The sequence below is a fragment of the Staurois parvus genome, unplaced genomic scaffold, assembly GCF_062004578.1.
Source record: "Staurois parvus isolate SC_StPar_1 unplaced genomic scaffold, SC_StPar_1.0 ptg000287l, whole genome shotgun sequence".
In the NCBI taxonomy this organism is placed as follows: Eukaryota; Metazoa; Chordata; class Amphibia; order Anura; family Ranidae; genus Staurois; species Staurois parvus.
In genome coordinates this window covers 23158859-23182755 of record NW_028318083.1, presented here as the reverse complement: position 1 = coordinate 23182755, position 23897 = coordinate 23158859, and the positions used below count along the sequence as shown (strand labels likewise).

General features: G+C 42.0%; 1 long non-coding RNA gene across 1 annotated transcript; it reads left to right on the top strand.

Annotated features, from left to right (window-relative positions):
* Positions 1-836: 836 nt before the first annotated feature.
* On the top strand, positions 837-6068 carry LOC149458444 (uncharacterized). Its single transcript, XR_016313434.1, has 2 exons — positions 837-1023; positions 4517-6068. It is a non-coding gene; the product is annotated as an uncharacterized LOC149458444 (long non-coding RNA).
* The last annotated feature ends 17829 nt before the right edge of the window (positions 6069-23897 follow it).

Genomic DNA, 23897 nt, shown 5'->3' with positions numbered 1-23897 from the left:
AACATGTTACAACAACCATTTTTAGGGAGTAACATATAACACATCTTGACCGCCCCCTCCTTCCCCATGACAGCAAGCAGGGGTCCTTCTCCCCTGCTATCACTGTCATGTTTAAAATCATCTCCATCCACACAGCCACATCATCCATTCACAGAGATCTGTGAATTAATACATTGCAAATCCTGACTGCCACCGCAGCAATGAACTTTGAGTGCGCTGATCAGTGCACTTATAGTCCATTCACTCTCTCTCCAGCTTTCTAACTGAAAGCCCATATAGAGATACAAGCAGAAATATGGAAGGGAGAATGTGCAGGAGCCTGACACTGCTGATCACAGTTGTAATGCTTTTCAGGCTAATGTAAGAAAAAATAATAAATGAGAATTTTTTTTATGCAACGTGCGCATTAATTTTTTTATCCGTTAAAGGTGACCTTATCCTTTAAAAAAAATATTTCACAAAAAATGATGTACAGAATCCCTCTGTGCAGGCGGTGTAGATGATGTCACCATGACTCACCACAGCTTCCACAGAGATAGCTGGGCACTTAAAATCCAGCCAGAATGCGTCACAGCCAATTACAGGAGTGCATTCTCTGGGGATTTCAAACTTTGATGGCAATTTTAAGATTCTGACATCCCTTAATACCTTTATGATTTTCATAAATACGTTTTACTATCTGTATTGGCTGTGTTCAACTTGAGGACCTCTGGTTGATTCTGTTTTCATTATATGCTTGACAAATAGGTCTGGCATCTTGAGATATCATGTCTGTGTGTATTGAAGTTATTAAATGATGCTTTCCACTCCATATTCTTTTAATTCTTAAGAAAACAAGAACACATAGAGACTTTCACCACAACAAGATGGAAAAAAGCAGCTGTGGAGATTTTTGCTTTGCTGACGCCAACATACTCATCTTCATGGAATCACCACATGAGAAGGCCCTGATTATGGCCCATGGCCCAGAACATTACACAGGATTCTGGAACCTTTAGGACACAGTATCACAAATAAAAGTGGGTATGTATTGTGGTTCTTGAAATATTACAGATTTTCTAACTGGCATTGTGCAAGATTTACAATGTGAGAGATGTTTGTTTCTGCCAATAAGATGGTCCAGCAAATATTACAACTGATTTAGCCTCAGGGTTTCAGTAATCTTTCCAGAATGATTTTTCTTCTCCCTTTGCATTAATACTGTAAGATTTTTAAGTTGTCTTCTATTGCTAAACAATGAATTCAAGATGTTCTCAAGTACATACACTTGATATAATGTAATGTAAGATTTGGTTATAAATAATATACAAAACTAAATACTCAGGTATTCTGATAGCAAGGAGACTTCCCCACCATCAGAATACACTAAACAGCCCTGCCAACTATAGTCTGTGGTGCTGGTTGAGTGGCAAAAATCCAACAGAGGGGATAAATGAATTGAACACTGCAAATTTCGCTCTATATATCCCACTTAACTATGGGATGGCGCTTCTTTATTTTTAAATAAATGGCTGGGACATAACAGCCTACAAATGACGCCATAGCTTCCGGAATCCACAGTCATTGTCAAGCACTCCCTCCTCTCCCCTGCAGCCACCACTCACTGACACAGGCAATCATGTGATTGAACCAAAGTAGACTTACTAAAAATACACTGCTCAAAAAAATTAAAGAAACACTTTGAAAAAACATCAGATCTCAATGGGGAAAAATATCATGCTGGATATCTATACTGATATGGACTGGGTAATGTGTTAGGAATGTAAGGATGCCCCATCATTTGATGGAAATGAAAATTATCAACCTACAGAGGACTGAATTCAAAGACACCCCAAAAATCAAAGTGAATAAATGATGCAGAAGGCTAGTCCATTTTGCTGAAATTTCATTGCAGCAACTCAAAATGGTACTCAGTAGTTTGTATGGCCCCCACGTGCTTGTATGCATGCCTGACAACATCAGAGAATGCTCCTAATGAGATGACGAATGGTGTCCTTGGGTATTTCCCTCCAGATCTGGACCAGGGCATCACTGAGCTCCTGGACAGTCTGAGGTTCAACCTGGAGGAGTCGAATGAACCGAAACATGATATCCCAGAGGTGTTCTATTGGATTTAGTTCAGGCAAGCTAGGGGACCATTCAATGGTATCAATTCCTTCATCCTTAAGGAACTGCCTGCATACTTTCGCCACACGAGGCTGAGCATTGTTGTGCACCAGGTGGAACCCAGGACCCACTGCACCAGCTTAGGGTCTGACAATGGGTCCAAACATTTCATCCTGATACTTAAAGGCAGTCAGAGTACCATTGTCTAGCCCAGCAATGGGCAAACTACGGCCCGCGGGCCGTATACGGCCCGGCGGACCTTTTAATCCGGCCCGCGGAGCTAGGCTCCCGCTAGGCTCCTCTCACAGTCCACCCTGAAGACCAGTGTAGCATGAAAATCTGTCTCCTATGAGGATCTGTCCCCCTCGACGTATCTGTGCATGTGCCGGAGATCGCCGATCGGCTGCTAATGCCTGAAACTGGTACATGCGCAGATACGTCGAGGGGGACAGATCCTCATAGGAGACAGATTTTCATGCTACACCGGAACGGCGCGGGAACACGGCGAGAGGAACGCGCGGAGCAAAGGTAAGTGAATTGACACAGGGGGGACTTGGGGACTTAATATGGGGGATGAATTAATATGGGGAATGAATTACTATAGGGGGGATGAATTACTATATGGGGAATTAATTACTATATGGGGGATGAATTACTATATGGGGAATGAATTACTATATGGGGGATGAACTACTATATGGGGGATGAATTACTATATGGGGGATGAATTACTATGGGGGATGAATTACTATATGGGGGATGAATTACTATGGGGGATGAATTACTATATGGGGGATGAATTACTATGGGGGATGAATTACTATATGGGGGATGAATTACTATATGGGGGATGAATTACTATGGGGGATGAATTACTATATGGGGGATGAATTACTATATGGGGGATGAATTACTATGGGGGAGGAATTACTATATGGGGGATTAATTACTATGCTTACTATGGGGGAATATTAGTATACTTACTATGGATGACACATACACATCATTCATCTACTCTTGGTCCGGCCCCCGGGTCCAATATATGAACCCATTGCGGCCCTCAAGTCAAAAAGTTTGCCCACCCCTGGTCTAGCCTGTAGAGGTCTGTGCGCACCTCCATGGATATGTCTCCCCAGACAATCACTGACCCACCACCAAAATGGTTAAAGGCAGCATAACGTTCTCCATGGCTTCTACAGACCCTTTCATGTCTGTCACATGTGCTCATGCTGAACCTGCTCTAATCTGTGGTAGACCTGCCACTTTTGGTGTTCAATGGCAAATGTCAATCGAGCTCTATGGTACCGGGCAGTGAGCACAGGGCCCACTATAGGACTTCGGGTCCTCAGGCTACCCTCATGAAGTCTGTTTCTGATTGTTGGGTCAGAGACATTCACACTAGTGGCCTGCTGGAGGTCATTTTGTAGGGCTCTGGCAGTGCTCATCCTGTTCCTCCTTGCACAAAGGAGCAGATACTGGTCATGCTGATAGTTTAAGGACCTTCTTTGGCCCTGTCCAGCTCTCCTAGAGTAACTGCCTGTCTCCTGGAGCCTCCTCTATGCTCTTGAGACTGTTCTGGGAGACACAGCAAACCTTCTGGCAATGACACATATTAATGTGCCATCCTGGAGGAGTTGGACTGCCTGTGCAACCTCCATAGGGTCCAAGTATCACCTCATGCTACCAGTAGTGACAATGACCCTAGCCAAATGCAAAACTAGTGAAAAGCAGTCAGATAAGATGAGTAGGGAAAAAAATGTCAGTGGCCTCCACCTGTAAAACCATTCCTGTTTTGGGGGTCATCTCACTGTTGCCCATCTAGGGCACCTGTTAATTTCATTAACATCAAAGAATCTTAAACTGTTTAACAACCTCCTCTGCTACTTAACTGACCAAATCAATATCCCAGGAGTTTAATCGACTTGATGCTATACTCTGATTAAAAAGTGTTCCTTTCATTTTTTTGAGCAGTATATGTAAGTACACACTACTTTTTTTACCTAGAGCAGGCAGGATAAATATCAGAAATGGGAGAGGGAATGTTTTTAAACATAGTCAGTAATAAGCAAGCAATATATTATGCAATTTTCCCAATCAACGTCAGTACAACCAGCCTACCCATAGGTGGATCGAAATTCAGCAGATTCCTTCTGATCTGACCAACGTTTGATCCATCTATAGCCTGGCTTAGGCTGGAATTTTACTTTAAATAAACAAAATAGGGTTGCATTGTCACCAACAACCATAATAAACGTAGCTTTGCAAGCAAAGTAAACAACACCATACTGTATAATGCAAAAATAATCTATTCTGCTTAATGAGTTGATAATTACATTTTCAAAATTCAAGCTCAAAGTACTTTTTTTTTGTTTGATTAAAAAAAAAGACTAAATTGAGTGTTTTCTGATAGGAGTTTATTTTTGAACCGGACGGATCAGACAACCTCTGGCACTGGAAGTATGATGTGGTCATGCAGGAAGATGACTGAATCTCTCGAAAAAAAGATGTGACATGGACATAGTCTGTAATGCAAAGGAAAATGTCTGTGCTGATGAGCTCCAAAGATTATTTGCTATAATTGACTGTTAAGTGTAATGTTTAAGGCTAAGCATAAGCAGCTACATATTTACAACTGCTTACTTACGGTGTACTATTGCAATGTTCATGTGTTTTAATTTAAAAATATACTATGATTTTAGTAGCAATTATCTACAAATGTCCCCTCAACATTATCCATCTTATTCTGAATAATTTCCCTTTCTTTTTTTTGTCATCTGTGAACGTATTAAAGCATTTTAAAAGATGCAGTAGCTGAGGACAGGGGTGTAGAAATAACAATGCACTCATACTAGGTACGGTTGCCTTCTACTGTGCCCAAGTATGATTGTCCCCCTTCTCCACACCCATGCTGGGCTCAAGCACCCTTACATCATCAGCTCTGCAAATTCTCTGTGATCTATGAAATTTCTGTTCTCAAGCACAATTAGTAATCACACCATGCCAGAGTCCAACTGAACTGTACCCCAGGCCACTTCTTCCAAGCAGTCCCAAGAATGGTATGCTGAACCATACCCAAGCACAGTACGGAGCGATCACACTACTACTCAAATAAACTGGAAACTGTGTTAGTTTGATTTGTGTTTTATTACCACCTGGTGATCCATCAAGTAAAGCCTGGTGCAAACTTTAAGTTTTATTTTGTTCAACCCAGTGGGCTTGGGTTAGTATGTTAGCACAGCCATCTCTCCCATTGTGCTATTGTGTTCTGAGAGGGGTACTCCCAACCCCAACAGAACACAGTAATCAGGACTCATAGCCATTTTCTATGAGCACTGATCAGATGCTGGTTTTCCAGCTTGTTTCTTCGACAAAAGTCGGTGCTTAGACCTGCTTCTGTCGGGAGGACAGCTGTACGCACGGTCCTAATGTCGGCCAGTTCCTGCTGAACCAGCTGATATTCGGACTTTGTGTACTTAGTGAACTGAACAAAAAAAACTGAGAGATCACTGTACTAACACAAGCAATGTCAGTGCAGAGATGTCCTCCACTGTGCCTTCATGTTCTGGAAGAGGGACTGCCCGTCTGCCAGGACACACTGAATAATGCTCGCAGACATTGGCTGCCAGCGCTGATTGGATGCTGGGTTTACAGCATGCCAATTGTAAGACCAGCTTTTGCATAACAGACAGCTGTACACAGGGGCCAAAGGTCAGACGGTTCCTACCATTTTCTGACAATTTTCGGCCTCTGTATACCAAGCTTAACACAAAGATGCTCCTCCTGCTTACACGTCATCATCTGCAGGGTGAAAGATGTTAATATGGAATACTCATAATCAATATTTCCCATTTCCCTGATCACAAAGAAATAAATATACTTTTCAGATAACAATAAGTAGGTAAAAAAGTATACACTTAACATATTACCTTTCATAATAAAAGAACTTTTACTTTCTTGGAGAATGTGTTGCATAATTTTACTAAGTGCTTTACTATGTACATCTCCCAAGTGAAAAATGGGCATGTTACCAACTATTTCTAAAATGTATATAAATGCATATATCTTCAAGGTTAAGCCATACTACATTGTTTCTATCCTTTACAAAATACATAGAAAAAACAATTTAATTAGAAGTAATCATGTACCATTTTGGTATCTCATATTTTGTCTATGCATCAACATGTTTTTTTTGGGGTGTGTTAATCTGAAAGCAGATTCACAGATTTAGATTAAAGTAAATGGAATGTATGGAAATCAAAATTGCTGTCATTTTTTTACCTAATCTCTATGTCAACAATCAACTGGGTCTGCTGCCAGTCCTTTTCTAATTCAGACCTTTAATGCAAGAAAGACCGCGATTAACGCATCTAAAATGAACTGATTACATATAATTAAGTGCATTTGGCAGTAGCTCTACATAAATTAATTCAACAAGTAGCTCTATCATTAATTATGTTGTTAGGGTTGCATTCAGCCAATGAAAATACTCTGAACAGAGGCTGCTTTATCATTATAATTAAAAGGCTGCATGTTTTTAGAAACATGCAGCAGTAAATGTAAATCGGTTTGTTATGGAATGAATATGACAAAACACCATAGGTGTTAGCTGGTATTTATGTTCTGTGAGCACATGGGCTCAAGATCTTTCCTGGAGAGGATTGCACCAAGCCAGGCTGGAGGCACACTTGCCTTGCCTGGCAACTGCTGCAATGTGGCCTCAGGTGGACAAACTGAGAGCCTACAGTTGGAGAGACCCTGGTTCTACAGTACACTGACTGAGGGAAGCTGTCTGACAAAGATTGTCTGGTGTCACTGGAGGGTGTCACTTGGAATATTGGAAGGAACCTACCATTCTGTCCTTGGGCCTTGTGAGTAAAGACACTGAGAGATCTTGGAGACTGCATGTTTTGCTACCCCCATGGTGCTTTATAGTCAGTGTGGGTCCAAAAAAAATAAATAAAAAGAACACTGGCTAGCTATTGGCTGGCTGGCTATTGGAGGGACCAATGGTTGTGCTGTTGATCTTAATGGTAAAGTCATGAGTTGGGGATCAGGGATGAGGAAATATTACAAGCTCGGCTTTAGAAAGATTGAGTTTATGGAAGTGGTGTGGCATCCATACTGATATGTCGCTAAGTAAATTTGTGATACGTGAGGAAATCAAGGGGGTGAGCTGGGAAGTAGAGAGATAGATCTGGGTGTCATCAGCGTAGAGGTGGTATTAAAAGCCATGGGAGGAGGTGCAGAGAGAGAAAAGGAGGGGCCTAAGGACAGAGCCTTGGGGTACCCCAACAGAAAAAAGAAGAAAAGGTAAGAGGAGAACCAGAAAAGAGCAGAGACACAGAGGCCAAGAGAGTGGCATTTACTGAGAAGGAGCAGGTGGTCAACTGTGTCAAAGGCAGCGGAAAGGTCTAATGGAGTAATGGCCATTGGTTTTAGCAGTTAGTAGGTCATTAGTGAGTTTTAGTAGGGTAGTTTCAGTGGAATGTTGTGGGCAGAAGCCAGACTGTAGGGGATCAAGAAGGTTGTTGTTGCTGAGGTGGCAACTCATACACTTGTGGACAAGGCGCTCAAGAAGCTTGGCGGCAAGCAGGAGCAGGGAGATGGGCCTTAAGTTATTCAAACAGGTGGGGTCCACCGAGGGTTTTTTGGGGGTAACCAGTGCATGTTTGAGTAGAGAGGGAAAGGTACCGGTGGAGAGAGAGATTGAAGATGTGGGTTAGAGAGTTTATGATAGAGCAGGAAGGGGGCCACAATAATGTGAGGGGACAGGTGGTGAGAGGAGCCTCAGAAAAGAGTTTGGTGACCTCCTTGGTGGTAATAGGGTCAAAAAGAGGAGAGTATTGAGTGTGGTGTTGGATCTGGTATGTTGGTTGGAGGAGGAAGCTTGACACTGGAGATTTCATCTTGAATTGTGTTGATCTTGTTCTTGAAATGACTGGCAGTCTCCTGGGCAGTAAGTAAGGTGGTCGGTGAAGGCAGTGAGGGATGAAGTAAGGAATTAAGGGTAGAAAGAGTTGATGAGGATTGAATGAGAGGGTTTTGGTGAGAGAGTTGTAGTAGGTTTGTTTAGCAGAGTGGAGGCTGGAGTTGTTTTTCAGAAGGGTGAATTTGTAGAGGGTGAAGTCTTGCAGGGATTTAGTTTTATGCCACACTCGCTGAAAAGCATGGCTGCATCTCTTGAGACCTCTGGTGTTATCTGTTTGCCAGGGTTGTAGCAGGCGAGGCCTGATTCTGCACATACAGAGAGGAGCAAGTGTGTCCAGGAAGGATGATAGTAAGTTGTTGAGGACAGATGTGGCCAGGTCTGGGCAGGACAGGGGTGCAATTTCATCATAAAGGCACTCGGAAGCAGAGTGAAGAAGGGAAGGGCTGAGGTGGCAAGGTTTCTACAGGTAACTGTTTGCTGGTTGGAAGCATGGGAGGTAGGAAGCAGGGAGAATGTGAAGCTGATAAAGCTGTAATCAGAGAGAGGAAACAGGGTGATAGAGAGGTTACAGGGAGTGCATAGGTGGAAGAATACAAGGTCGAGAGTGTTGCCATTAGAGTGAGTGGTGTTTTGTGTCCATTGTGTTGGGTTAAGAGAGGAGGTTAGGTTGAGTAGTTGAGAAGTGGCTGAGGTGTTAACATTGACTGGAATGCTAAAGTCACCAATGATTATGGTGGGTACCTCAGAGAGGAGATAGTAGGGTAGCCATGCAGAGAAGTTGTCAAGAAAGTGTGACACTGGGCCAGGAGGCCAGTAGATAACTGCAATTCTCAGACAAGCAGGAGAAAAAAGACAAATACATGGAACTTCAAAGGAGCTGAGGGACAGAGAGGGAGGTGTAGGAAGAACCTGGAACATGCTCTGTGGAGCTCCTTTTTTTTGAGTTGAATTCCTGGAGTCAGGTCTCGGTAATGGCAAGTAAGTTGAGGAAGTGGGAGAGGAAGAGGTCATTGACAGAGGAAAGTTTGTTAAAGATTAAGTAGGCATTCCAGAAGGCACATAAGAGGGGAGACTAGCTCGTGGAAGCCTGGGAATTGAGATAGGCGAGTGAGGGTTGCAGCTGTTGCCAGAGAAGGGAGACTACTGCCTCTGCGGGTGAGAGTTTGAAGGTGGAGGGCCAGGGTTTAGGGCGATGTCTCCAGAGGTTAGTAGTAGTAGGAGGGTGAGGGAGATGTTGTGGGAGCAGGATTTATACGTGGGCAGATACCGCAGTGATATATGGCACAATCCCTGATTACATAAACAATTTCTTCTATAAAAGATGAAGCATAAAACAAAAAATGTATAATAAAATAAATGAAGATAGGCTAAATAAATCCATATAGTCCATAATCATAAATATAGTCTATAGCAGAAAATTAACACATAGTAGGCAGCTCCACCAAGAGACTGGAATATTTCTCTGCGAAAACAGTAGAGAACACAAGGGGGAGCCACTAAGTGTAGTATTAAAGCAATTTTAATAAACCATCTGTATATGCACTCAAATTATTTCCATACGTAAAATGCTTGTAAGCATAATAAGCTTCAACATAGGGATTGTCCACACTCCAGAATGGCACATCAACAGCGGCTCAATGAACCTAAACTGTGCTTTTGCTGGAGGACACTGGCTTCCTGTTCTCTGGTGCTGTCCGATTCAGGTTGATTGAGCTGCTGCTGATGTACCATCCTAGAGTGTGGACGATTGCTATGTTGAAGCTCATTATGTTTACAAGCGCTTTTCTCAAGGAAGTAATGTGAGAATAATGGAATATGCAACAACATTCATTTCTTTTCCTTTTTTTATTATGTTTTTTCTTTTTGTTTTTGCAAAATCTGGCTACCATGCAGATCTACACTAGATTTTGCACTCTCCAGTTTTATTTAATCGATCCCACTGTGAAATATTACCATAGCAACATTGTACTATTCTGGGGAAAGGATCAGGATTTTTTTTAACACATTATGATTGCTCATACCAGTGAATTTTACTGGTATATACAACCATTTTTACTGAATGAAATTTATTCTTTCTGTGTGTAATGTTGTGATTAGCTGTGATTGGCCACAGCTAATCACATGGCACAGATCAGCTCTGATTTGTTCTGTCTGAACTATGTGATCGCTGTGACCAATCACAGCTAGCAACACAATTGTAGACAATGAATAGCATGAATCAAATCCATTCATTGTTTACAATTGTCATGTGATCTGCTGTGATTGGTCACAGCAATCACGTGGTACCAGCAGCGGAACTGATACAGTGATCTGTCTTGACTGTGTGGACACAGCTGGTGACAGATCGCACCCAAAGCGCAGCCCCACGGTTGTGCACAAGATGCATTCCAGGAGGACGACATATGACATCCACCCCTAACGTGGAAAGTCCAGCCCAGATGTCATTCTGCTATAGACTTGGCAGGAACTAGTTAATTAAATTGCAAGCCGCAATGAAATTGCACTGATCATCAGCTTTGAAAACGTGCTGAAGTCAGGGGCGGACTGACCATTTGGAAACTCGGGCACTGCCCGAGGGCCCGGGGTCAGTGGGGGGCCCCATGAGATGTCCCTGGTACCTTTTTCATAGGCTTTTTTGAGTTTGGGCAAGGACACAGGGGCCCCATGATCCCCTATTGCCCGGGGGCCCCATGAATTGTCAGTCTGCCCCTGGCTGAAGTAGTGCAACTTCAAAGCCGCACTGGTGTGAACCAGGGCTTAGAGCTTGTTCACACCAGCCACATACTAAAATGAGCATAAAGCTGGTGTCCATTGTGTAAGGGTGCTGAAGAGCGGCTCCTTGTATTGGTACAGCACAAGGTACTGTTTCCCTTTCTTTATTACTTTATTTAAGTGTTGATAAATAAATGACATTTAATTCATTCCTATGTATGCAGTGCAGAGAAGAGTGACATGGGATGAGGTGCATTCTAAAAAAAAGCAGCTTGTCTGCATTCTTACACAATGCACTGTAACCCACCTCAGGGCAGCACTATTGTGTGAACAGGACACAGAAAATATATATATATATATATATATATATATATATATATATTTTCTTTTTGCATTAAGTAGGAAATAGTTGAATGTTCCGGCAGGTTACATTTCCCTTCACTTTCTCTCCCGGAGTAATCTCTCGAAAGTGATTTAAAGCAGTATTTAACCCAAAAGCAAGCATTTATTATATTTCAGCTTACCAATTCTTCGATGTGATAGCTGCATTCATTTCCTGTTTTAAGGCTTTCTTTCTTTTATTTTCACCTGGTGACCCGACCAGTAAGGCTGTGGTTTTTCAACAGAACATGCTGTCTTACAGATGTATCAACCATTTGCCACTGACAGGGTTGCTCACAATGATCACCTCTATTTATTTATGTAAAACATTTATCCCACAGGAACAAAACTGTTGCTATAACTGCCAAAATGTATTAACCGGAGTTTCGCTTCAATTTGTTAGTGTATCTAAATTTGTTAGTACATCTAACACTAACCCTCCACCTAGATTGACCATGATGCTGTACAAAAGTGTCCATGTTGCATCCAGAATGTAGGCTCCCTACTACAGGTGATGCATTATTGGCCAGATCAGCAGGTGAAAAAAGCCTAAAAAAAACTAATGCAGCCACCACATCTAAGGATTGGTAAGTTGCAATATATTACAATTTATAGTACCACTTTAATATAATGGGAAGTGTATTGGACAGGTGATTTAATCAGGCACTCATCCAATGTACTGTATATCACTTTTTGATATTTCAAATAGGTTTTTTTGTAAAGTTTGCAGTGAGATCCACTGTGTCCAGCACCTCTGCACTGCAGACTTTTCACTGCACATCTACAGCTGCATTATAGCATGTGAACAGGCATAATCCATTCATGTTCATAACCTCAACCATCCACTGATCAGCCAACCTGGTTACAATCCTCAACATAAGCATTCTTTCCATTCAGTTGAAGCTGGATTTTGTAGTGGGATGGATATAAATATCAGCATGTTTCCCAAATCATAGATCTGCTTTATCAGGAAACATTAAAGGTACATCTACCATATTACATTAATATTAGCATTATTGACACGTTTAAAACCAATTTAAAACATTTTATCATAGGAATAAGAAGGCCATGTAATGGACCAAAGACTTACCATTGAAATGGAGATCACAGGGGATATAAAAGGGGATTCTGAGCCACCAGAGCTAACATGAAAGTAATGAACTCTCTGTACTTATTAATTTCTACATTCTATTCAATTGTAGTTTTCACTCCCAGAGGGGCTGCTAGAAATAGACAGGTCCGCCTAACCTGTTTAGAGGCTTCCAGCCCAGGTATCAGTTCCCAAGCACACAGACAAAACACAGGCTCAGTCTACAGTGTCTTTTTGAAGATTTATTGCAGTACTTGAACACAAGCTAGTAGAGGGATGGTGCAATTCTTCAAAGCGTGTGCAGGCACTAGAGGACAGATTCTTAAGTAAAGTCCTTCAGTAGCAGCCTTAAGTAATGTTGGAGGCAGAGAGGACAGCCAGCTGGTTTGCGACTCTGTAAGAGCAGTCATAGACCTTGTAGCAACCTCTGGGGTCTAACCCTTAAAGCACAGGCACATCTTGAGCTCTAAGCAAAAGGTCCTACTCACAATGTCCAGAGACAGTTCCCCAAACAGTTTTCCTGTGACCAAGGGCGGACTGACAACTCATGGGGCCCCCGGGCAATAGGGGTTAATGGGGCCCCTGTGTCCTTGCACAAACTCAAAAAAGCCTATGAAAAAGGTACCAGGGGCATCTCATGGTGCCCCCTACTGACCCCGGGCCCTCGGGCAGTGCCCGAGTTTCCAAATGGTCAGTCCGCCCCTGCCTGTGACAGTCTTTATTGAAATGAGTCTTTCTCCAGCTCAACTTCCTAAAATAGTGTCCTCTAGCAAATTCTTCTTAATCCAGGCTCCACTAAGGCCTTAACCAGGCACACTGAGCAACAACAGTTCTTCAGTAAGGGCTCATGTACACTGCAGATGATAAACTGACGTTCAGGAGCTTTTCTGCATTTTTTTAGCAGCCCCTGAACTCTCCCTAATGTTTTCCTATGTGTCCATGTACACATAGTCGTTTACATTCGTTTACAGGCAGTTGAGTTTACAGTTGCTTTTTTGAATGCACCAAACTTGCGTTCAGGAGTAGATGTTATCAGCGTTTCAAACGCCAAATGCTTCCAAACACGTGTAAACGCAGCTAACCGTGTTTATAAGCGTTTGGGTTAGAAGAGTTTTTTAACTGTTCCATATCCAAATGCTGTCCAGAGCCTTTTATCATCATCAGAAATGCATTCAAAGTGTTTTCTATGTATTCAAATGGACCCGGTACACCAGTGCAGTCAGTTCCAGGTTTTGCGTGAAGGAAAAAATGGTAGAACGTGCCGATTATGCTCATGATTGGATCCATAGTGAATACAACCAGAAAAGACAGGTCATCTCAACACATACTGCTTTCTCTGCTTCTGCTCTCTCTATTTCTCTCAAAATATCTAAAATAGTTATTTTTTACTTTTTTTCAGTGCATTCTTGGCATTTTGGAAGGTCTCCTGAGGTTATCTTAACGTGGCTAAACAGACGTTTTTTAATCTACGTTTTCCATCAGTCAGTTTCCATTGTTCAGAAGAGTTTTCCAAATGTCCTGTGTACATGAGCCCTAACACAGGCTGCCTCCCAAGGGCAGAGACCCCAGGAGAGAGAGAGCTCTGAAAAAATGCTTCCAATCTATCTTCTCCCCAGTCACACCTTCTAGGCCTTCCTCCCGGGGATTGGCTGAGGTAAGATAAATATTCAAGTCAATAACTGACCTACCTTCTCTATTTCTGGAAGCTTCTTCCAGAGCCAGGCATGAATAATCAACTACCAGGCCTAGGGATACAAGAGAAGACCTAGAGAAATAATTGTTGCTCAGCTGAGTACAACAGAGCCAAAAAATAAAGGTATCCAGCCTACAGTAGGGTGCAATAAATCCATAAATTAAACACCATTAACATGCAACATTTTGCTCAGACTTTACCTATCAGACTTCCAACAGAGCTGTCAGAATGGAATTCCATTTAAGCTGGCCATAGACTGATCAAAATGTGGCTGGTTCAGCAGAAAGCAGCTGATTTTTGATCGGTGTGTGTCCCTCCTTGTTATGCAGAACTTTGATCCTGTAGAACAGACACACTGGAAAACGTTTTGTCATCCAATGGCTGCGGCTGCTGATCAGTATATTCTGACAGTGCTGGGCTTAGCTGTCAGAATACAATGTCCCATGTGGGGGGAATTCCTACATCCACCTTGTTTATGTGGATGGAGGAATCTGTTAGTTTTTTTTTTTTTTTGCAGTATACTGGCTAACCAAAAAAAAAAAAACTATGGCCAGCTTTAGACAGTTGTCATCAGAATAGGTGTCTTTATTGAGATTTCTCTCTATTCTTGTTTCAGTCACAGCTGTAAGAACATTGGATTTCCCATTTCGTTTTGTTCCCACACAGGTAGCAATAAAACCCAACAGGGGTTCTAACCCTTTTCTACTGCATCCGCAACTAAAAAAAGTTAAATACACTTTAAAGTGGTTATAAAGCCTAAACATTTTTTAGCTTAATTCATTCCTTGCATTAAAGTAAAACATATTTAGGTAATAGTATCCCCCCTCACCCCCTCCCCTTTTATACTTTCCTAGGGTGGATAAGATGGTACCACCAGTCCTCCTGTACAGGTCCCAGGTCAGCAGGGGAGCCCAGTCTGCTCGGTGAAATGGATGTGGGCAGGGAGTGTGATCGGCCCAGCAGTGGGGCTATTACTGGAACCGATCCCCTGTATGGCGCTCTCTGCAGCAGCTGAAAGCTGGCTTCTTCTCCTTTCCCACCTGCTGGCTCTCAGCTGCTGCATAGAGAGCCATACAGGGGATAGGTTCACGTGATCGCCCCTCCACCGCACCCATCACCCTCCCTGTGCATCATACGTTTTCCCCTGCTGCCCAGGTCCCCCTGTGAGCCCCCACAGTGCTGCCAGTTTCCCTGCTCTCCTTTTCAAAGGCGTCTGCAATCACACAATAGGATCCTTCAGAATAGATAGTGGGGGAAGGGTCCGGTAAATTTGTCAGATTTACTAGCTACTTCCTTTCCTGAATGAACACAATGAGTGATTGGTACTGATCACTCACTGTGTTCATTCATAACTGAAGCATAGTGAACTTTGTTTTTTTTTTTGTGGGGGGGGGGCATCAGGTTGGCTGTATGGGGCCCCATGGTTTCTAATAGCAGCACAGTACTTGAGTCCTCACTCGATCCAGCGCTGTTCCCATCTGCAGCAGCTGTCTCCCTTCACTACAGTGAATACCTGTAACAATGGAATGGGGGGGGGGGCGGGGTTGAGCACTGCTATGTGTGTCTATAGATGCAGGCAGTGGGGCTCAGGGGCAATCCCGCATGAGTACCCCCATAGGAAGCAGCTTCCTATTGGGGGCACTTGCCAGACAGGAGGAGCCAGAAGTGCCAGTGGGGGACCAGAGAAAAGGAGGTTCAGGGCTGCTCTGTACAATTCCATTGCACAAAGCATAAACCTGTTTGTTAATTAAAAAAAAAATGTTTGCATTTACAATCACTTTTAACGGAACTGCAGATTTTAAGATGTGTGTAATCATCATCACTAAATAAGGTATACATTATTATTTTTATAAGGAGAATAGGGAACATGGTTTAATTTAGATTAAATATGGCATGCTAATATTTTATTTGCTGTAATGACATACAGACACACACACAGTCTAAAGTATGTATGATGATTAAGAGAAAATATCCCACACTAACGGTCATTAAAATAATTGAAAACATTTTATTAAACACTTTTATCAGCATTTGCATGTTCCTGGCAGGGGAGCAGATTGAGACACAAAAACAGACAGTTATGATTATGGGGTTTTGGCTCAACTGTGTGCATGTATTTCTAAACCAAGCATGCACCTGTATATGTATCCAGCTCTTTTTCAGTAAATTAAAGTAAGATATCTCTCCTGAATCACTGACATGAATACTGCCTGCTAAGATTTTGCTACTTTAGTAAATCAGACTTGTGTTCTCCTAGCACCATCTAGTGGCCCATCAATGTCATATTCAGTGAACATGCACAAGGATTAATGAACTAAGAGAAGCAGATTATCAATAAATCTATTGCTGAAAATATACAGTTTCTTGTTTTTTTTTTTTATTGAAGCAGTACAGTGACCTCGGGGGCTTACTTCAAAGTGGCAAATGACTGGTCCACCAATCCATCACTACCAAACTGAATATCTGCAGCAGGGGCAGGCTGACAACTCATGGGGCCCCTGGGCAATAGGGGATCATGGGGCCCCTGTGTCCTTGCCCAAACTCAAAAAAGCTTATGAAAAAGGTACCAGGGGCATCTCATGGGGCCCCCTACTGACCCCGGGCCCTCGGGCAGTGCCCACGTTTCCAAATGGTCAGTCCGCCCCTGATCTGCAGCATTTATTAAGCCATAGCTCCCACCGGTCCCTGATTTTGAGGGACTGACCCTCATTTGGAAAAAGTCCCTCTGTCCTCCTCATTCGTCCCTCATTTTGGTCTGATCTATATAGTTGTATATAAAATGCACTAGTCATCTATTAAAAAGTGTTTTACAATGCTAAACCTTTCATCTAGTTTCAATTTCCTGCATTTGTAAATTTCAAAGCCACTGCCAGTATACAGGAATAGTAGCGGTAAAAAAAAAGCTCTTGTGGGTTTAACCAATTCTGTTTTATAATTCTCCTTTAAGGGGGACATGGCAGGAGGTGTGTCCTATGCCTACATACCTTTACCTATAAGTGTCCCTCATTCCCATCTCAAAAATTTGGGAGGTATGATTAAGCTTCTTTTATGGCTGGATTTGTTAATGTTTTAAGTCAACCAAAACAATTTAAAGTGTTACTAAACCCACAACAGTAAAATCAGTCTGTATATGCAGTACAGCATGCTTGATATACTCACTTTGGAACCTAAAGGGTTATTCCTCTGCATTGTGCAAAAATGCTGTTTGATCCTGTCTTCTCTGATCCTCCCTTTCTTCTAGTGCCCCCCTCTTATCTCCTCATAAGACATATCATGTGGAGTCACTCTGCACATGCACAGTTTTGTGTGTATTGCTAGAGAGGTTTTTTTTTTCTTTGGAGGGTGCAAGTGATCAGCACAGGGCCAATCAGCAGGGCCAAGCCAGCTATAGACTGGGGCAGTTGCCATTTTTTGTACCAATCAGCACTGTCCAGACAGAGGTTGGAGATCCTGCATACTCCTAGAGCAGAATGAACACTCCTCCTACAAGCTTTAACCAGAGCTCGGCTGGACACTGATAGAAGTCACAAGACTGCTCTAACTGCTTATGAGAAAAGGTATTTAGCAGTTTATATTTACTAAAATAATTGCATTTCCATGTTCTCTGTACCGTGGGAGACCAGATATAGTCAATGCAGGGTCCTGGGTTTAGTAACACTATAACTGCCATTTGTCAAATCTCTGAATTTCCAGTTTATGGAAAAGGTTCATTGTTTAAGCCCCAATTCATTTTTAAAGCCACTCTATCACTAAAATAAATACGTAATAAAAAGTCCTCTTTTCAAAATCAACTTGCATTCATACATACACATACTGGGGCCAATTTAGACAGGAGCCAATTAACTTACAAGCATGTCTTTGGAGTGTGGGAGGAAACCAGAGTACCCAGAGGAAACCCACACAGGCACATGGAGAACATGCATGCATACATGTGCTGCCCATTGATTAATGTGGTCAGGATGTGTGTGCCGCTTCCCTGACGATCAAAGTACATTCCTTTGTTGAGAGAGTGGCTTACCAAAATTGGCCATATTGCTGAAACAGAAGAATTGCTTCATATATCACAAGACAGACATTCCAAGTGTACCAAAACCTGAGCATGCTGGACACATTTTTGCAAGACCGATACTTACCACAATTTGCTCTCCACTGCACTATTAGCTGGTAGGAATCATGACTTGCTACAATACAAAATAGTCGCCCCTTTCCCGAGTTTCTGTCAATTTTCACCTGTGCCGAGCTACCAAACTGGAGAGGAGAGTATGGGCCCCACCTGGGATGGGCAGCCTCTCCTGCGAGTGCAAACACTTTGCACATTTGTCATCTGCTTTCCTTGCATACCCCATCCCTTTTTTCTCTCCTCTCACAATTCCCCCCCCCCCTTTTTTTTTTCTTTTTTTTTTCTCCCGGTCTCCCTGATTTGATACATATGAATCAAGCCCCCGATGTACTTGTTTTTCTGCTGCGTTCTTAACTGTCGCTATTTTCTTATACATTTGGCACCAGTCAAGCAGTGTTGTTATTTATTACTTTTTTTCCTGAGAAAGGTAGCACTTCTGAGGGTCTGTTCAATTGTATTGCCAGTTGTTGATCACTTTCTGTGTTTATTGAATATACATTTTCATTATTTTACTTTGACCAGTTTACTTATTTTTGTAATGTTGCCTTTGCTTACTTTTTTGGTAATATACTTGTCAGAAATGTGCAGCAACCATAGTTGCTTCCTTTTTTTTCTTTTTACTTTGTACTCTTGTGAACTCAAACCAAAGCTTTTATGGAAAAAAAGTAGTTACAGTTAGGTGTCATGCTGTCTTATAAACTCATTGGGGCATACGTATGAAAGAAAATCAGGAAACTACAAACTTATGGCCACTAGGTGGAGGTGGTGATCAGGGCTGTGGATAAGGGGGTACAATTACTGGAACCGATCCCCTGTATAGATCTCTGTGCAGCAGCTGGCTTCTTCTCTCCCTCACGCTGGCTATCAGCTGCTGCAAAATGAAGCATACAGGGGAATGGTTCCAGTAATTGCCAACCCACCACATCCATCACCTTCCCTGTGCATTATACATTTCCCAGTGCTGCCCAGGTGCCCCTGTGTGCCCCCACCCCCCGCAGTGCTGCCGGATTCCCTCATTTCCTTCCCACTAGCAACTACAAGCACACAATAGAATCCTTCAGGATGGGGAGTGGTGAAAGGGTCCCGTAAATATGTCACATTTACCATCCCTTTTCTTTCCTGAGTGAACACAATGAGTGTTCATTCATTACTGAAGCATAGTAAACTAGTAGCTTTTTTTTGGGGGGGGGCTGTCAGACTGGCTGTATGGGGCCCCATGGTTTCTAACAGCAGCCCTGGTGGTGATCATAGAATATTAACATATTGGACACATTACTGCAATTATTCATGACAGCTGTGCGAATGCTGACAGATTTGCAGAAGCAGATTTTTTTTGTAAATAGACCCCTTCGTGTAATGAGCCTAATTTTATTGCTTACCTGTTCAGGTTTGTGTGAAAAGTAATCCAAAACCACACCTATCCCCCGAGACTAGATTAACTCCACTGTTATTTAAACAGAATGACATTGACTGAATGATAGTAAAAGTTCACATATGTCACTAAATGCTAAAAATAAGTACTTGTACTTATATCACCAATTGTCTGTGATTTAAAAATTTAAAAATAACAACTGTTCAAAGTAAAATATTTTAATATCTTAATTTGCATTTAATGGCTTGTGACTGGGGCATATACTGTATACAGTATTTTTGTAATATTTACCTGTTTGCCAGGGAATGCCAGAAACTGAGCTGCCATTATCTGACTTTATACAGTATATTTGACATTTAGCAGTGGCTGAAGTAAAAAAAAAGCATCTTTAATTAAAATTGTATCCTTGGAATGCAGCTTGACCAGAAACCACAGAGGAGAGCCATACAACAGTTGTCTTACCTGAGTGCTCTCAGAAAAGTAGCTTCAGTTCTGCATACAGATGCCTACAGCTTGTTTCTTACTTCCATATAAAGTATATAACAATATCAATTCTTAGAGAATTGCTGTGGACACTATACAACATGATGACAATAGACCAATATAAAAAATATAGTTTGTGCGATGGTTATGTTTGTATAACATGCAAATTTCCAGAGAAACAACTAAATACAAACATGTGTAAAATGTGCGATTGCGAAAAGATTTGTAATTCTATTCAGCCAGGCTTGTGAACCACGCAAGCTTGTCAACCTTGCCAAACAGAACAGCCAGGTCTATAACCTCCAGAATACTTAAAGACCCAGTCTAGACTGCTGATTAGATAATGTATCAACGACACACTGCATGAATGTGTTGATCCTGAGCTTCCCCTTCATGTAAGCATGTTTACAGAGTTTTGATGTTCCTTTTTAACTGTCTACATGCTTAAATGATGATTTTGCATCTGCCTGGATTTCAGCTTTAAAGACCACTGCACAAACATACTTAACTGATCTAATGAACGCTGTTATGAATAGAGAAAACTACTTAAACAGAGCAGTAAATATGTTGAAGGGAGGATAGGCTTTCTCCAATGACCTAGTCCCCTGCACCAAGAAGGTATCCAGGACCTCTCTCCAGATTGTCTGGCATCCATTGGGAGTACTTTCTATGTCTTTGGTGGAAAAAGTTTCCCTAACTCCAGCACTGACTCTGGAAATCCACCACTCCACGGAGAGTCTGGCCTTGCCAGTCAGACACATGGGGTGGTCCAAAGACCAAGTCTGTTTGTCCCATGCTTCCAGAATGTTGAGTTGCAATGATCTCGATTGAAACTGGGCATATGGTTCTCTCTCAAAGGAGACTATCATTAAGCCCAGGACCCTCATACAGGCATGAAACAAGGGCCAGACCTGGGAATTGAGGGCCCAGGAAAGAGAATGAAAGGGACAAACGTTTGTCCTGGGCAGGAAGTCCCTGGACAGGGCCATAACCAATAACATGCTAGGTTGCCTAGTAGGAAAGAGAATGAAAGGGACAAACGTTTGTCCTGGGCAGGAAGTCCCTGGACAGGGCCATAACCAATAACATGCTAGGTTGCCTAGTAGGCAAGTTGGTTCCAATGACAGCATCTGAAAGTTTTGGATCCAACTGAATCTCTGCAAAGTCTGCGCTGTCCACTGGACATTGCATGGGGAGGACTAGTCCTTTAACCCACAAAGAAGTTCAGGGTTCCCGTTTATATCCTCTGGTTAACAGAGCAGAGCTAGGACCAGGACAAGCACTATGGTGAAAACAGGGGGCTGTGCACAAGCCAAAAGGGAGGGCGACAATTTAGTAAAGGTGAACGCCAATAGTAAAAGGCAGACAGCACTGATGTGGAGGAAAAAAAGTGAATCCCCTGAAAGGAAGGAGGCAATGATCAACCAGGCCAATTCCATGTGATACTTTTGAACTTATACATTTTAAAACTGGTTATCCACTACAAATAAACAATCCAATAAGTGTCCAATCCTTGGGCACCAAGATATCACTTTCTCCCCAGAAAGTTCAATGCATTTTTTGTAGGGTACAAATCTGGAGATGAATATTTGATTGTGACGTTGTGAGAATTGCACACTGAAGGATATTGAAAAAGAAGAAGGAGAGTTCACATATGGTTACAGGGAATATTCACTGTTTGGACTCTGAGAAGGACTTTTTATACTTTTGAATTTGCAGGAATAAGTTGAGAGTTTTTAGATTTAGAATAGGCCAATTGCCTCCATTTGCTTTGGGAACTGTGAACAAGTTCAAGTACAAACCCTGAAAGCATTCCTTGTTCAGGACTGGGGCAATGATCCCCTGAGGGAGGAGCTGCAGAACAGCAAGAAAATCCACCTATATTTGCAGGGAAGGAGCAAATTTGAAGAAGGGAGGGGGAGAAGTAGGAAATTCCAGTGCTCTCAACCCAAGCATCAGAGGTTTCTTGGGACTAAAAAGCCAAAAAAGCCCACCAGACTTCACTCTATTTTGACATATGGGGACACCCCAATCCTTCAAAAGAGAAGAGGGCCTGGAGCCATACTGGCTTAAAGGTCCACATTCAACAATTTAAGTGTTTACCAGACTTAGACTTGGAGATGTTGGCCTAAATGGGACAGAAGGAACTCTTCCTAGGCTTAGAAGTAGAACGTCCACCTGCAGAAGCACAAGCCTTCTTTCTCTGGGGAAGGAGAGTATTCTTACCATTCATAATCTCATTGATGTATGATGTACTTGTCGAAGATGGGACCATACAGACATTCTCCCTGGAAGGGCAGTTGCTCAAGGTATTTCTTGCACAGGAGTTCCACTGACCAGAATTTGTGACAAAAAATTTTCTACATATGGACAAAGAGGATGTTCATCCCACAAAACTGGTGAAGAATATCAAGCCATTCAGGAAGTAGTGTAAGCCCACAAGTAAAAGCTCCAGGTATTGGTGAATGGAGGGGATCCATTAAGCCAGGCCTAGGGTCTCTGGCCATGCATTAATCTACACAGCTAAGGTCTGGCAGATGGTCATGTAGGTAACCACACACTGTATGGTGGGGCCTTAAAAAGGACATCTAACCTCTTGTTCACCATGTCCTTGAACGAAGGATAATCCTTCACAGGAACTGTTGGATTCTTGTTAAGAAAAAATGGCTGGGTCCACTACAGGGACTGTCCATTTCTGCAAAAATCGCTCCTTTATATTTCTAAGCAAAAGTTTTACTGAGTAAAGAGCTTTTCAAGCTTAGGCCAGTCACCATGCAAGGCCAGCTCTAAGAGTGAGTGTACTGGAAAGGTTTTAGCAGGTTGGAGCGATTTTAGGTAAGTCATGCTGGAGATCTGGGAATGAGCAGACTTAGGCTGCTCTATTGCTAAACATGATCATACCAAGACAGTTAGAGTAGCAAAGGTATCCATAAGCGTTGATCTGATCATCTTGATCAGATTCCTCCAAAGAACAAGGGGTAATATTAATTGTCTACAGCCTCCTTTGGAAATGTATCAACTGCAAAAATAAAGTCAAAGATCAAGGGACTCGTTTGTGACTCCTGAAACATATCAGATTATTTAAACCTGCTGAATGTGGTAGCCATTTTTCTAATTACAAAAATTATTTCTCAGTTATTCTGAGGGTTGTTGTGGATGCTAATTATGAATTTATTTTTGTGGACAAAGGCAGTTATAGTAGAATTGTAGACTGAATTTGCCAAACAGCTGCCCTTTACCTGGCACTGATTTTCTCGACATGCCGTATGTGTTTGTGGATCACGAGACCTTCACTACTGGTAAACATTTAATAAGTTTGTGCTCCCAGCAAAGTCTCAATGACACAAAGAGCATCTTTAATTATCATCTCAACAGGGCAAGGAGGCTTGTGGAGTGTGCTTTTGGCATCCAAACAAATACTGTAAGTGTCAAATCTGCACAAGCCCATTCATTTAAATGTTGAAAATGCTTGCAAGGTGGTTATGGTAGCTGATGGTGTAATTTGTTTTTGTGAACAGGTGCCCAAAACTGAACTGCATATTTAAGATGAGGTATTACTAATGATGTGTACAGGGGCAAAATTTTGTCTGTCTCTCTGGAGTGTATACCTCTTAAAATACAAGAAGAAATTGTACAAGAAAAATACTAGAAAAACAATACAAGAAAAATAAATCAGATTTGTTTGACAACTTCTGTCTTTTGTGAATCCATGTTGACTATTGCTTAAAATAATGTTTTCTAGCAAAAACTCTGCTATGTGGTCTTTTATTAAATTCCCAAGTATCTTCCCAGATATAGAAATTAATCTAACTGGTCTGTACTTGGTAAAACTTTGATCTCTTTTTAAATATAGGTGCCACATTGGCCTTAAACCAATTCAATGGTATTATACCAGTCATTATCTCTAAAAATTAGAAACAAAAGCTTAGAAATAAAAGAGCTCAACTCTTTGAGCACCAGTGGGTGTAAACAATCTGGTCCAGGTGCTTTAATAACCTTTATTTTGTCTAA